Below are 13496 nucleotides of genomic sequence, written 5' to 3' on the forward strand. Positions count from 1 at the left end.
CGAAATATATAAGAATAACATAGACATAACAGGCACAGTTCGAGTTCATATTTTCAGTTACTCTTTGTGTGGATTCAGGGTAAAATGCCCTTAGGTAATGGCCTACAACAACTGTAACTGACACAACCCATACAAGTTAATACTGTTTGTGGGGCGGTGGGGTAGCCTAGTGGTTAAAGCGTTCGCTCGTCACGCCGAAGACCCGGGTTCGATTCTAAATATTGGGTACAATGTGTGAAGCCATTTCTGGTGTCCCCCGCCGTGATATTGCTGGGATATTTCTACAAGCGGCGTAAAACCACACTCAATCCTTCACTGTGACGTGTCGTCAAGGTAACCAGGACCTTCAACATACTCGCAGTATAAAGTGCTGCACGTGTTAACTAAGCTTGTTTGGAACTTGAGCGGCAACGTGTATCCGTCTCAAGATCGCCAGACAAGGAAATGTACCTATTCCGCAAATGATCATTTATCTCACATTTACCAGCGACAGTAATGCAGCCGAGACCAAATCAATATGGCTGACAATATGTATGAACCTGTAGACCAATATCGTGTAAACATTGGACACGTCGATGGTCGGTATATTTCATACGTACACGCTGTAATTACTTTACATGCATATTTAAAAAGTGTTGTTTCCGTACTCAGTCTAAAGATCATAATATGCTATTTGAGAGAATATATTTAGAGAATCGTCATATACAAACAGTTGTACTACTCTACTGTTATAGGTAGTTGTACTCTTCCTCGACTGTTATTGCTACTTCTGCTACCATTATCATCATCATCATCATCATCATCATCATCATCATCAACAACAAAACATTGAAATATATGATTGCAGCAACGAGGGTTCATTTTATCCTGGCATTCAGATTAGTTAGGCCAGTGGTTGAAAAGTTTTCAAAACTCCACTGGACACAGGTCCAGTAAACTTACAAAATCCACTTGACCAAATGTTAATTACACTTAACCACATTTAACAATTTGGTTTCTTTTGCAAATAATCTTTATCAATTGGAAGCAATTGCATTTTTATTTCATCATCAAAATACATATATCATACAGTTTTAAAATTCCCGCCTGTCCGACCGTCCCTAACGGTTTATTTTTATCTCGGACGGTCAAATTTCAAAAGTAGCCTGTCCGGTGGTCGGGTAGATATATTTACCCCTAAATATTTCATAATATCAGACAGGTTCTCTTGTCAGTTTGAGGTGTTTAAGGTATTATGAAAATTATGTTAAACTACTTACGATTGGACAGTTCATGTTACGATAACCAATCACAACACGTGTAATTTCAGCTTATTGTTGAAAACCGGACAGGCAAGTTTGTATCCAGACTGATAATTTTTTAAAGTTACCAGTCCAGCTGTCTGACTAGGAAATTTGGGAGTTCTTTAAACACTGATATATTAGAACATTTCAGTAGTGTGGCACTACAGTACCACGGTAAAGTTTAATGTGAATATTTACTTGACCGACCGGAGAATTCCACTCAATCTGGTCATCGGGCAATAGTATTTTTCAACTCCTGTTAGACTCATCAGCTCAGGTCCAATGCCCCTTTTAGATGCTGCCTAGTCGAGCCCACCAAGAATGTTGGAGAACGAGTAGAATCCCCAGCACTGCACCCTGCTGCATAGCCCACAGTGTCAGCAGGGCTGTGCTCCTGGCAGCGCACCCAGGCACTATCAACAGGTTGGGTGGTACAAAACCTACGGCACCAAGTGCAATGGGGAGTCGGACAGTAAGAAACCTGGGATACAATCGTGACATGTCATAAGCAGGGTACGCCTATTTGTCAAGTTACCCACATTACTCTCAAAAGGGACACAGAATTTAACAATTGAAATGATGAAATAACTTCCATTGGAGTTACGAAAAAGTGCAAGGTTAGGTATATTGGGCTGTTTCGGACCGATTCCAAAGAACTGTATTAATTAAATTATAATTGTCCATGGCACCCACTACATATTCTGGGTCGAACCATGGAAGAGTAAAAAACACAGGCATGGCGGTAATTATATAAGGGCAGGATCGATCCGCGCAATCAAGTGCTGCTATATTGTTACTGCTTCAGCAATTAGTAACTTTGACTACTGTTAATTATTGCTACTGCTTCCCTCACTACTACTATTGCTTGTCCTCCTCCACCTTCTACTGTAGACCGCCTCCGTGGTGTAGTGGTTAGAGCGTCCGCCCGGAGAGCGGAAGGTCGCGGGTTCGATCCCCGATCACGTCATACCAAAAGACGTTAAAATATGGTACTTGTTGGTCCCTGCCTGGCGTTCGGCATGAATGGGTACATCAAGGACTGGTCGGCTCGGAGTCAGTATAATGTGTCTGAGTCGGGTATTCATGCTTCACTGCGGCATTGTATCTCAGTGGGCTAGCACTATAAAACCAGCTTCAGTCTGGGCTAGTACAAGCAGCCGCACATACACATACACGCGTGCACGTCGTCATACGAGCGAAATATTCTCAAGCACGACGTTAAACCCAATTTCACCTCAACTCACCTTCTACTGTAACTACTCACTGCTGCTGCAAGTGCTGCTACTGCTCCATATTACTGCTGTCGCTACTACTACTACTACTACTACTAACCATTACTTAGTAGTACAAGTACGATACTACGAAAGTACAAAAGTTAAGTGAAACGTAGGTAATACGCAGGAGTCAGTTAAGAAATCACAAACATCGCCTCGATGTTTCTGTAACAGTTTCTGTAACGAAATAGCTTTAGAATCTGTACTGACAAGCTGATTCTATTAAATATTGCTTTCATTCAGATTCCTTCCACTGAAATCAGAGGATTAATACAGTCGGCTCCATTGCCTCTGATACGACCGCTCTAATACAATACCTAAATCAGTGTAAATGAAGACTTCAGCTGAAAATAACATTAATACCACTATGTGTATCAACGAGTATTTACTTGTCACATATATGAATACACAATCAAACAATCAAACAACGACGAGGCAGCCTAGAGTAACGCAGATCTTCAGCCTTTAAACATTCGGTAAAACAAGGGCACAGGAAAATCGTAGGCGTTTAACACTTTAGTAGAACCACCCAACTCGGACTCGGTGCTCACAAACGTAGAAATATAGTCACTGGGATTCGAACCCACGACTACCCACGAGTTCACGCACGACAAAAGGAAGCAACTTCCCGTGCAACTGTCTTCGGTACTAAGGCACGTCATGAATTCATCTAAACAAATCTGGATGGAAGTGTGTTACTCAGTTGTAATCTGTGCGAATTTGGGATTCGAACGTACGACTACACAGAGTTCTCGAAACAGTTGCATCTGCACCTCCTGCATTACCTGTCACAAACACTTGCAAAGGCAAGTCAACTGTTCAAATGTAACATGCACTGTATTAGTGAGTGAGTGAGTGAGTGAGTTTAGTTTTGCGCATCATTTTGTAATATACCAACAATACCACGGCGGAGGGCACCGGAAATGGGCTTCACACATTTGTACCAATGTGGAGAATCGAACCCGGGTCTTCGGCGTGACGAGCTAATGCTTTTACCACAAGGCTACCCCACCCCTGTATGAATGAAATGTGTTTGGTGGCATAAATGCACCTACACAGAGCTCCGTCTGGATGGCACTGTGTTACTGAGTTACGAACACTATATGTGAACTGAGATCACACAGAAACTAACTTTACCAAGAAACAATCCTTTATATACTCTTTAAAAAGAGCAGGAAAATCTTATGACAGAAAAAATGGGCCTTGAAAAATGACTGCCTGAGATAGAATGGTTACGGTTCCAAAACCTTACCCCCTACACCAAAATGTTGCAGTTTCTCCGTGCACGTGGATAGGTGGTTATTCTGAACCACGTGCAATGCTGATTTTCATTATCCACGTGCGTTTTTTTCACAAGATTTAAACCATGCAGCAGTAGTTTCTTGGAGTATTTGGAAAAATTATTTTGGACGTCTCTTACGCGAGTTAAACAAGTATACAAGTCATACAGTGTCCTCACTTAAGTTCACATTCCAACGGTAATCTCCCGGGCCAGTGGGATCCAAACTAGAACAATGAAATCTGTTCCCCCTTTTTGTCACACAGGAGCATCTGCACTGTGACTTGCATGTGCTGAGAGCATGTAACTGAGTAATATGGATGACGCTATAAAGGTACCTTTATTATCATTTAATATAAAATAAACAAGAAATAAACATTAGTTCAAGGTTCACAAATATATATATTTAGTATGCTATTTTCCAATGAAAAGCCGTTTGTTAAACAAACAAACACTATAGTCAGAACTGTATAATCGGCTCTGTTTTTAGCAGAGATGTCTTCCGGGTATGGAATGGGTTTGTCGCTTCCATATTCGTTTATGCTATTGTTCCTTGATGCAGGAATCAGTCTTGCAAAACATAATCATTATATACTTTTTTATGTTAAGACTGATTTGTTTCTTGCATGTACTATGTGTATAATAGTCGATACATTTGATTCATCTGTTCTGATCTTAAGGATATTCGTGTGCAATGTCATTTATTATACATTAGTATGCCCTCGATACATCCAGACAGACGCCACGTGGTGTCTCCCAGGTACATAGCTTATAGCTTATATCTCCTGCTCTATTAGTAATCCCATAAAACAACTGTGTTGTATTTATATAAGTGCATCATTACGTTCATAATAAAAGGGAAAACAACATGTTTTCCTGATCATATACGTCAGTAGATAGGGTTCAGAGTGAGTGAGTGAGACAGGTTTAACGCAGAGTTAAGAACATGCAACATGTTTTTTCTGATCATATACGTCAGTAGATAGGGTTCAGAGTGAGTGAGTGAGACGGGTTTAACGCAGAGTTAAGAACATGCAACATGTTTTTTCTGATCATATACGTCAGTAGATAGGGTTCAGAGTGAGTGAGTGAGACAGGTTTAACGCAGAGTTAAGAACATGCAACATGTTTTTTCTGATCATATACGTAAGTAGATAGGGTTCAGAGTGAGTGAGTGAGACAGGTTTAACGCAGAGTTAAGAACATGCAACATGTTTTCCTGATCATATACGTCAGTAGATAGGATTCAGAGTGAGTGAGTGAGACAGGTTTAACGCAGAGTTAAGAACATGCAACATGTTTTTTCTGATCATATACGTCAGTAGATAGGATTCAGAGTGAGTGAGTGAGACAGGTTTAACGCAGAGTTAAGAACGTGCAACATGTTTTTTCTGATCATATACGTCAGTAGATAGGGTTCAGAGTGAGTGAGTGAGACAGGTTTAACGCAGAGTTAAGAACGTGCAACATGTTTTTTCTGATCATATACGTCAGTAGATAGGATTCAGAGTGAGTGAGTGAGACAGGTTTAACGCAGAGTTAAGAACGTGCAACATGTTTTTTCTGATCATATACGTCAGTAGATAGGATTCAGAGTGAGTGAGTGAGACAGGTTTAACGCAGAGTTAAGAACATGCAACATGTTTTTTCTTATCATATACGTCAGTAGATAGGATTCAGAGTGAGACGGGTTTTACGAATCTTCGACAGCGTTAAGAGGAACAAGATTGTAGCGTCATTTGCACATAATTTCACATACACTCTTGAATGCTAGTTTTTTAAAAACACACTGTATTAACATGTTCTTTAGCGGTGACGTAGCTTAGTGGGTAAAGCGTTTGATCACAGCCTGTGCGGTTTGGTTTGACTCCCGTATGCCCGCAACATGTGATAAGCTTCATCTCACGTAGTAGAACGAGTAAAATCATGTTTTATACCAATTCTTAAAACGAAGATAAAATAGGGTAATTATGAAAACAAATGTACACACGATACCGAATTACCTTAGAGAGCAGTACCACTACATGGCCATTTCCGTCAGCTTGCGACGACGTCTTGTCGAGTGTATAAACCTTCTTAGATAGCTTTACGGACGCTTCGGTTGTGTGCTTGTGACGTTCTTTCAGTTCAGATATCCGATGACATGTTGTCCATGGTTCATACCTACACGGACAATATACACACATGTAAGCTTGGGTTACAAGTGAAGTTCAGATATGGATACCTTAAGCCAGAAAATGTTCAGCGGCAACTTCCAGACATTCTTGGGTTCCCGTGTATGCAGGTCCTGATGAGGGTATTTATATTAGGTGTCTGATCTCACGTTTCCCATGTTGGAACAGGTTCATACAGACATGAGCAATACTACAACACCGCTTCAGCAGCAGAAACTTGGATACTGGTTGAAAAGAAGGCCGATGCCAGGTCCGGTTCAGCTGTTTAGTTCAGACTCCAGATGATGTAGAATGGCACTGCGAAAAAAACAATAGAAGAGTCTTAAACAGAAACAAGTCATGAACTAGTCCTACCTGGCCTGTAAAACGCCAGTTTTCATACCTCCGATTTCACATATAGTGCCAATGACTACCTTGAACCACACTGAGAGAATACTCCCGGACAAAGGAAACACGTTAACGCCCCTACAGTTCCCAAAAACTGTTTTGCATTGAGAAGAAACGCTATGAAACAAAGATGAACCCACCTTCAACACACAGCGACATGATCGGGCAGAAACATTGATAATTGAAAAGTATTTTAAAACTGTGAAAAACTACATCGAGTTCTATCTTTCCGTGATATCAGTATATCAATACCCACCAATAACATACTGGCCAAGCCATAGAGGATGACCACGTGATAGACGGCCATTGGTGTTTCCTAGGCACTTTATGTGAGGAGCCTTTGGCGTGAGGACTCCGGAGTTGCCGCTATTGTTCCAGTGAGCCACAGCTTGCCCAAGGGGAGGTTTCACTGCCACTTCAGATTTGGCCAAGGAGAAAAGACGCGGTCTGGTGTCACGACGTCGTCATTAGTGGAGACTGCGGCACGTCCCTGGCCGTCTTCTCCGCACCAGCTGACCATTACAACTTCATCTTGCTGGGAGGTTATCCTCTGACCTAGTGAAAGAACGGAACGGTTTAGACAAGGGTTTAACGACGGGGACCTAGTTTTAGTCATTTCCTTCTTTTGTTGAGTTTTGAGGGTTGTTTGCTGTATAACGCAACACACAGCAATACCCAGCCGTATGGCGACGTTCGACCATCTGATGATCTGACGGCCATCTGATGACCAGACAATCATGTGAGTCACACCACTGTGAGTGAGTGAGCTGGGTTTGACGCCGCTTTTAGCAATATTCCAGCAATATCACGGCGGGGGACACCAGAAATGGGCTTCAAACATGGTACCCATGTGGGGAAATCGAACCCGAGCGAACGCTTTAACCACTGGGCTACAACAGGCTATGCAGTTACGATACGGTGACACACATCAACCAAGTCGGCGAGTCTGACCACCCGATCCGTTGTTGTCTCTTCCGACAGGCATGGGTTGCTGAAGACGGGATACATTTCCTTTCGTTTGTATTCTTCTGTTGAATGATAGGTTGGGATCTTACAAAAAATACATTCATTTTGCCAGAAACACGCATGTAGCATTTTTTTTGTGAAACTCAAAAAGTATTTTGGACCGAAACAAATGTTTTCAGTAATACAACCCTAACACCAGGTTAATCCATGTGTTCTTTAAACCCATTGGTTACAGTTAGTAAAATGATCTTCTCTAAGATATTTTCAGTTTGCTTCACATGCGGAAACAGCATGTATTTGGTAAAAAGTAAAAATCAAGTTTTATTGATTAGAAATAATGGTACTGCACTGTTGCACAATGGAAACGAAAAGCAAACGATTAAGATGACAAACGTTGATCATCTGTACTGCGTCAAGTCAACTAACGTTCCATAGCAACGTCTCCGCCATCGTGACAGCCAACTGATCTTTCGTACTTTTATTTTACGGACACTACAGCGCTGCTCAAAGTAAATGTCACCTTTATCTACAAGGACGCGCAAATCTACTTGCCTTATGGAAGCCTTTGGGGCAACTTTGTCCACACTGAAACATTATGTTTGGGCGTCCTCGGTTGAAAGCCGCGAAAATAGACATAACGCCCAGAAGGGTCTCACGTATTTCAAGCACTGACTCAAGGATGAAGGAGAGCTACTCAACACTTAAATGTACCTAGTATTACCTTTGGTACTCATTTGATGGAGTGTAATCGCATTCTGGGTGAAAGACTGAGATCCTGTGAAAATTCATATACATGTATTCCAAACTAATACTAGTAAATAGAACCAGAGACTAGATGTATATGTAATGGCGATTAAAATCACACATCATCACATTGTTCAAGTCCAATCAAAGCCACAGACACATGTCTAAGATCCTAAGTCTTTGCTAGAAGCCGAGACCATCATGAGCATATGTTTATAAATCGCGATTAAATACTGATGGTACCAGGTAGTCGATCAAAACTGGTTGCATCTGCACCTCCTGCCTTACCTTTCACAAACACTTGCAAGGAAAGTCAACTGTTCAAATTAAAAATGCATGGGGTCATATGGTACAACAGGGCATAGGACCAAACATCACATCTGGCACCAGTGCGTGTAAGTTGGAAATGATCTACACAACCCTTGAGCAAGAGTCGTATAACGATCTTTGAAATACGGGTAGAAAGGGCGTGTCATCTCAAACAGTTGGAAATACTTCTAGAAAGGGCGTGACACCTCAAACAGTTTGAAATACGGGTAGAAAGGGCGTGACACCTCAAACAGTTTGAAATACTTCTAGCAAGGGCGTCACCCTCAAACAGTTTGAAATACTTGTAGAAAGGGCGTGACACCTCAAACAGTTTGAAATACTGCTAGAAAGGGCGTGACCCTCAAACAGTTTGAAATACTGTTAGAAAGGGCGTGACACCTCAAACTGTTTGAAATACTTGTAGAAAGGGCGTGACACCTCAAACAGTTTGAAATGCTGCTAGAAAGGGCGTGACCACTCAAACAGTTGGAAATACTGCTAGAAAGGGCGTGACCCTCAAACAGTTTGAAATACTGCTAGAAAGGGCGTGTCACCTCAAACAGTTTGAAATGCTGCTAGAAAGGGCGTGACACCTCAAACAGTTTGAAATGCTGCTAGAAAGGGCGTGACACCTCAAACAGTTTGAAATACTTCTAGAAAGGGCGTGACACCTCAAACAGTTTGAAAAACCGGTAGAAACATTTGAAATGCAGACAATCAAGGCTGAAATGTTACTGTTGGAAAGTCGACAATTCAATAAGTACGTCTTCATGACACGAGCGCATATATTATTTGTCCATCAGTTTCACAGAAGACTGAGAATGTTATATTTACTACATGTTACTCTTAACAATTATATTCACAATAATGGACAATTTCGGGACAAAATGGCATCTCCACGAACATGTTTCAATTCTGATTTGAAATATTCCAGAAATACCAAGGGTTAAACTTAGGCGACACTTTCATAAATGAAGGAGGTCAGTGGTGTTTTAAGACCTACAATTCAAGACGCGCACAACAATATGATGTGGTGTATAAACAGTAGGAATTAAATGTTATGAATCGTTCGATGGGGACGCATTACTGACATCATCTCAAAACAGTTTACCTTGTGCTGTTTCAGCATTTTAAAAAGTTAACCTCATATACGAGTTATATTTCTTTTTCTATCTTTCCCCCTCATATCGTTTAGAAAAAAGTAACTGTTAATCAGTCTAACAGCCCTATTCATTTACTGACTTGACACAATATCAAATACGTACTACATAGTAGCTCATTACAAGATGCTATTAGCAAAGAGTAATTGTAATATAAACCCACTAGATACGCGTTCACACATGGGAAACAGCAACAATCATCTAAACGCTGACACAGTAGCATCAAGTTGAACAATCATTGACAACTCACCCATAGGCATGTGCCGTATTCTGTTATATTTCCATGTTCTAATAAAATCTCAGAAGGCGAACAAGCGAGTCTTGACCAAAGCGTGACATCTCTCAACTGACACCACAGCAAAGACTGGCCTCGGTGCCGGTTGTTGTGTAGCTGCTGTTATGCAATAGCTGGTCTCAGTAGACCTGTTCCTCTTCCTTGGGACGAGTGCGTGGCCTGTATATACAATCCAACAGCCCCTGTGCTATCCTGTCCTGACAATGCGACTTGCAGCTTCAGATTTCCATTTCAGCCTTACCGGTGTATTTATCGACTAGTAAGCCTGTTTCCCTCAATAGGTTTATATACTCCGAAGGCTTATCCTGTGGTTTTGTCTTGCAGATACAAGGCATAAATATCAATATGTCCGCTCATCCCTTGAAGTCACATGTACTAATGAAAACGTGTTTTTCTGTTTCAATACAAAGACAGAAACGTTATTAATTTTTCGCTTTTTTGCCATGCAATATCTTCTGTTTGTCACGGGGTCCGTAAGCATCGTTTCACGCTCGTGTTGCAGGCCCAGAAAAATGAAGAATGTTGCCTGTATTTTGTGTGAGAAAAGTGTAAATTAATGTCCCTTCAACACGAGCCCCCATTTCACATTGTTCAATTTAACACGGGTGTATTTGTCACCTCACAACTCTACTGTAGAAAAGCACAATATCACAGTGGCGATTACCGTGATGTAATCATCAGTGGATGTTTCTTCCTCAAAGACCAAGCCATGGGGGACCAATGGCCAAGTGTTATATTTTTGTGCAGTTGGCCGAAATTTTATTCATATTTGTCAGTGATCATGACGCTGTAGTTGAGGCAAGGAAATCTGTAACTATACAAAATCCCGCGGATTCTCCCGAGAGTGAAAGTGTGTCTAACGCCTCTGTTGACAGTGCTTCAGCTATAACACAGCGTGTCTGCTGAATGTGGGAGAAAAGCTTGAAGTGATTGTTTCTCAGACATTTCCCTCTTTGGGGAAACCCGTGACCACGCCATGGTGCTGACAGTGTGATCCGGGATTAGTGCCCACGATACTCAGATATCGGTGCTCACAGTGTCAATCACTGGATGGTCTGGTCTAGAAGTTATTCCTGTAAACCTGGGATGCTGGGTGCGGCGTTAAACAACAAACAAACACATAACTCAAGACAAGTGGATTAGAAATAAATTAACCTTCTCTAGTCGAGAGTCCAATTACTAGTGCTGCGGCATCTTTGTGAACACGGGCCTCAGTACCTTACTGCATATAATACAGTCACATCGACTTCCATTGGTAATCCCTTCATCCTATATTTCTTGTGTCCTTGGCTAACACTATGGTAATAAGAGTCTCTGTTTTTGTGCTTTTCTAAGCTGGACATAATGCTTAAAGCTTATAAACCCGGTGAGTGGATCAGTGTGCACTGCTTGTACCATCTCGACTCCCTGGGGAGTATACAACCAAAGTTGACTGTGTGGTGACTTTAGCACTTCCTATCGGATCTCATTCACTGCTGTAGAGGCTTATGTCACATACCCAGCTTTCAGAGCCAATGCTACACGACCAAGCATACAGGGCATTTTTGCAACCCAATTCAACTTTGTGACCTTTGTACATAACTTTTGCCAGAGCAGCAATGTGTTGTTATCGAGGCATTCTTTGTCCCTAACCACGGTTCCGTAGGCCGTTCCCACTAAGACGCTGGTTGTAGTGATAAGGCCGTATTACAACGGGATTCCGGAACACCTGTATTCATGACTAACTGAGACCGGTTCATGCAACAGACACTCGGTGGTACGTCAGTCGTAAGAGGCGGAAGAAGGTGTCGTGGTGATGACAATGGGAGTCTGACAGACCGAAGCGATAAAACCGGCACAGGTAATCCACACGGCCATGTTTGTTTGTTTGTTTAACGCCCCACGCAGCAATATTCAAGCTATATGAAGGCGGTCTGTAAATGATAGAGTAGGGACCAGACAATCAGGTGATCAACAGCATCAGCATCGATTTACGCAATTGGGATACAATGACGTGTCAACCAAGCCAGGGAGCCTGACCACCCGATCGTGTTAGTCGCCTCTTGGCATGGGTTGCTCAAGACCAATTCTAACCCGGATCTTCACACGGGTATATGTTGGTATTACTAGAACCTTAAGTGTGAATAGGGATTCGAAACACGATTATAGATTGTTTGCACGCCGAACTGACTCACTTTTGAACAGACGACTTCGGCGCCTTAATCGAATGCCCAACCTACGCCCAAGAATCAACTATCAAAAGACCCTGGTTAAGATAAGGAATGCAACTCTCCACAATGAGGTATTAGATCACACTTGAAGGACAACCATAACGATTTGCTGTCACTGTGTAAGCAATGCTGATTTCCCGGCGACTAATTACACTGATTTGTCTGGTAATCCCACGTTGATGAAGTACCATAGCGTTATGCAACAATCCCGATATTGACCCGAGGAGTTCACCGAGACCCGATCAATCAAGGACGACGTTTGTAACGTGATGCCCGTCGTGGGACCACGACAATTTGTGAGCAACGTTCGTTTAGCAATATGCACATGGTGACAAAAAGAACATAATCTCAGACTCCTTTGTGGAAATAAAATTCCAAAACCCTGTTCAGATAGTTTGCTGGATGCCAAATGTCATCTTGAGACATTCCGTAGACCATATATGTCAGAACGGGGTTCTTAATTGGTACACGTGTCCATTACGCGAAGAGCAACTCTTAAGAGTGCCACAATGCAGCGGAACTGGTATGGTGTTAATATGGAAGCCATGTTGTCCGGAATAATGGGTGTCATGTTTGCTGAGCGTTATGAACAAGGAGGCGTTCAGTTACGGTTTAAGAGCCAGACAGGTACGATGATAATAACACAAGCATGTTCAGTGGGTGAGTTATCATGCAAGCTCACATCGGCAGTATACTTAGTACTTACCCGTGAAGAGACGATAATACCATCAAAACAGTCTCTGGAGCCCAGTCCCTAACAACATCACTTGCAGACGGGACTATATTTGGCATCAGTCCGACATGCGAGCAGGGACGTCGACAGCACTGTGCAACTGTACTTTGCAACGTCGGCAATCTACTCCCAATATTCATTTACGCTTTCGACAGAACACCACGGATGTCATGAAAGCTAAGCTGGAATCTCAAAACTGTATTTAAAAAACGACATTATTGCAGTTGCCTCTCGCCGGCCTTGCGATCAAAAACGTTTGAAGTAATGAGATTCACACTGTGTATTGATAGTAGCATAATGATTAAAGCTCAATGATGAGTGCAGTTACGACCTTGAACTTGGTGTTGTAAAGCAGAGTAGCGCCCCTTGGACAAAATAAAAACGGTAAACTGGTTCGTGGTTGCCTGTACGCGTCCTCCATCACCGCAAATATTGCTATATGTGAGACTGGGCCCAGGTTCAGTGGAAAGGCGGACGAAATGTTGGACTGGTTTGCCTGCCCCGCTAGGAGGTGAAAGAGCAAAATATCATCATGTCAACCGATGCAATACTGTGTCCCTCATATTACCAGGTTGACTATATAACGGGGAGTGGTCACTCCTCGAAAAGCCCCTTAGCGTATGCCTCGGCTCGTCACATGACCAGTGTAGTTTTTAAGATTGAGCCCGGTATATTTTCAACA

This window comes from Haliotis rubra, unplaced genomic scaffold (genome assembly GCF_003918875.1).
Source record: "Haliotis rubra isolate DU_JTF1 unplaced genomic scaffold, ASM391887v1 Scf48, whole genome shotgun sequence".
Classification (NCBI taxonomy): Eukaryota; Metazoa; Mollusca; class Gastropoda; order Lepetellida; family Haliotidae; genus Haliotis; species Haliotis rubra.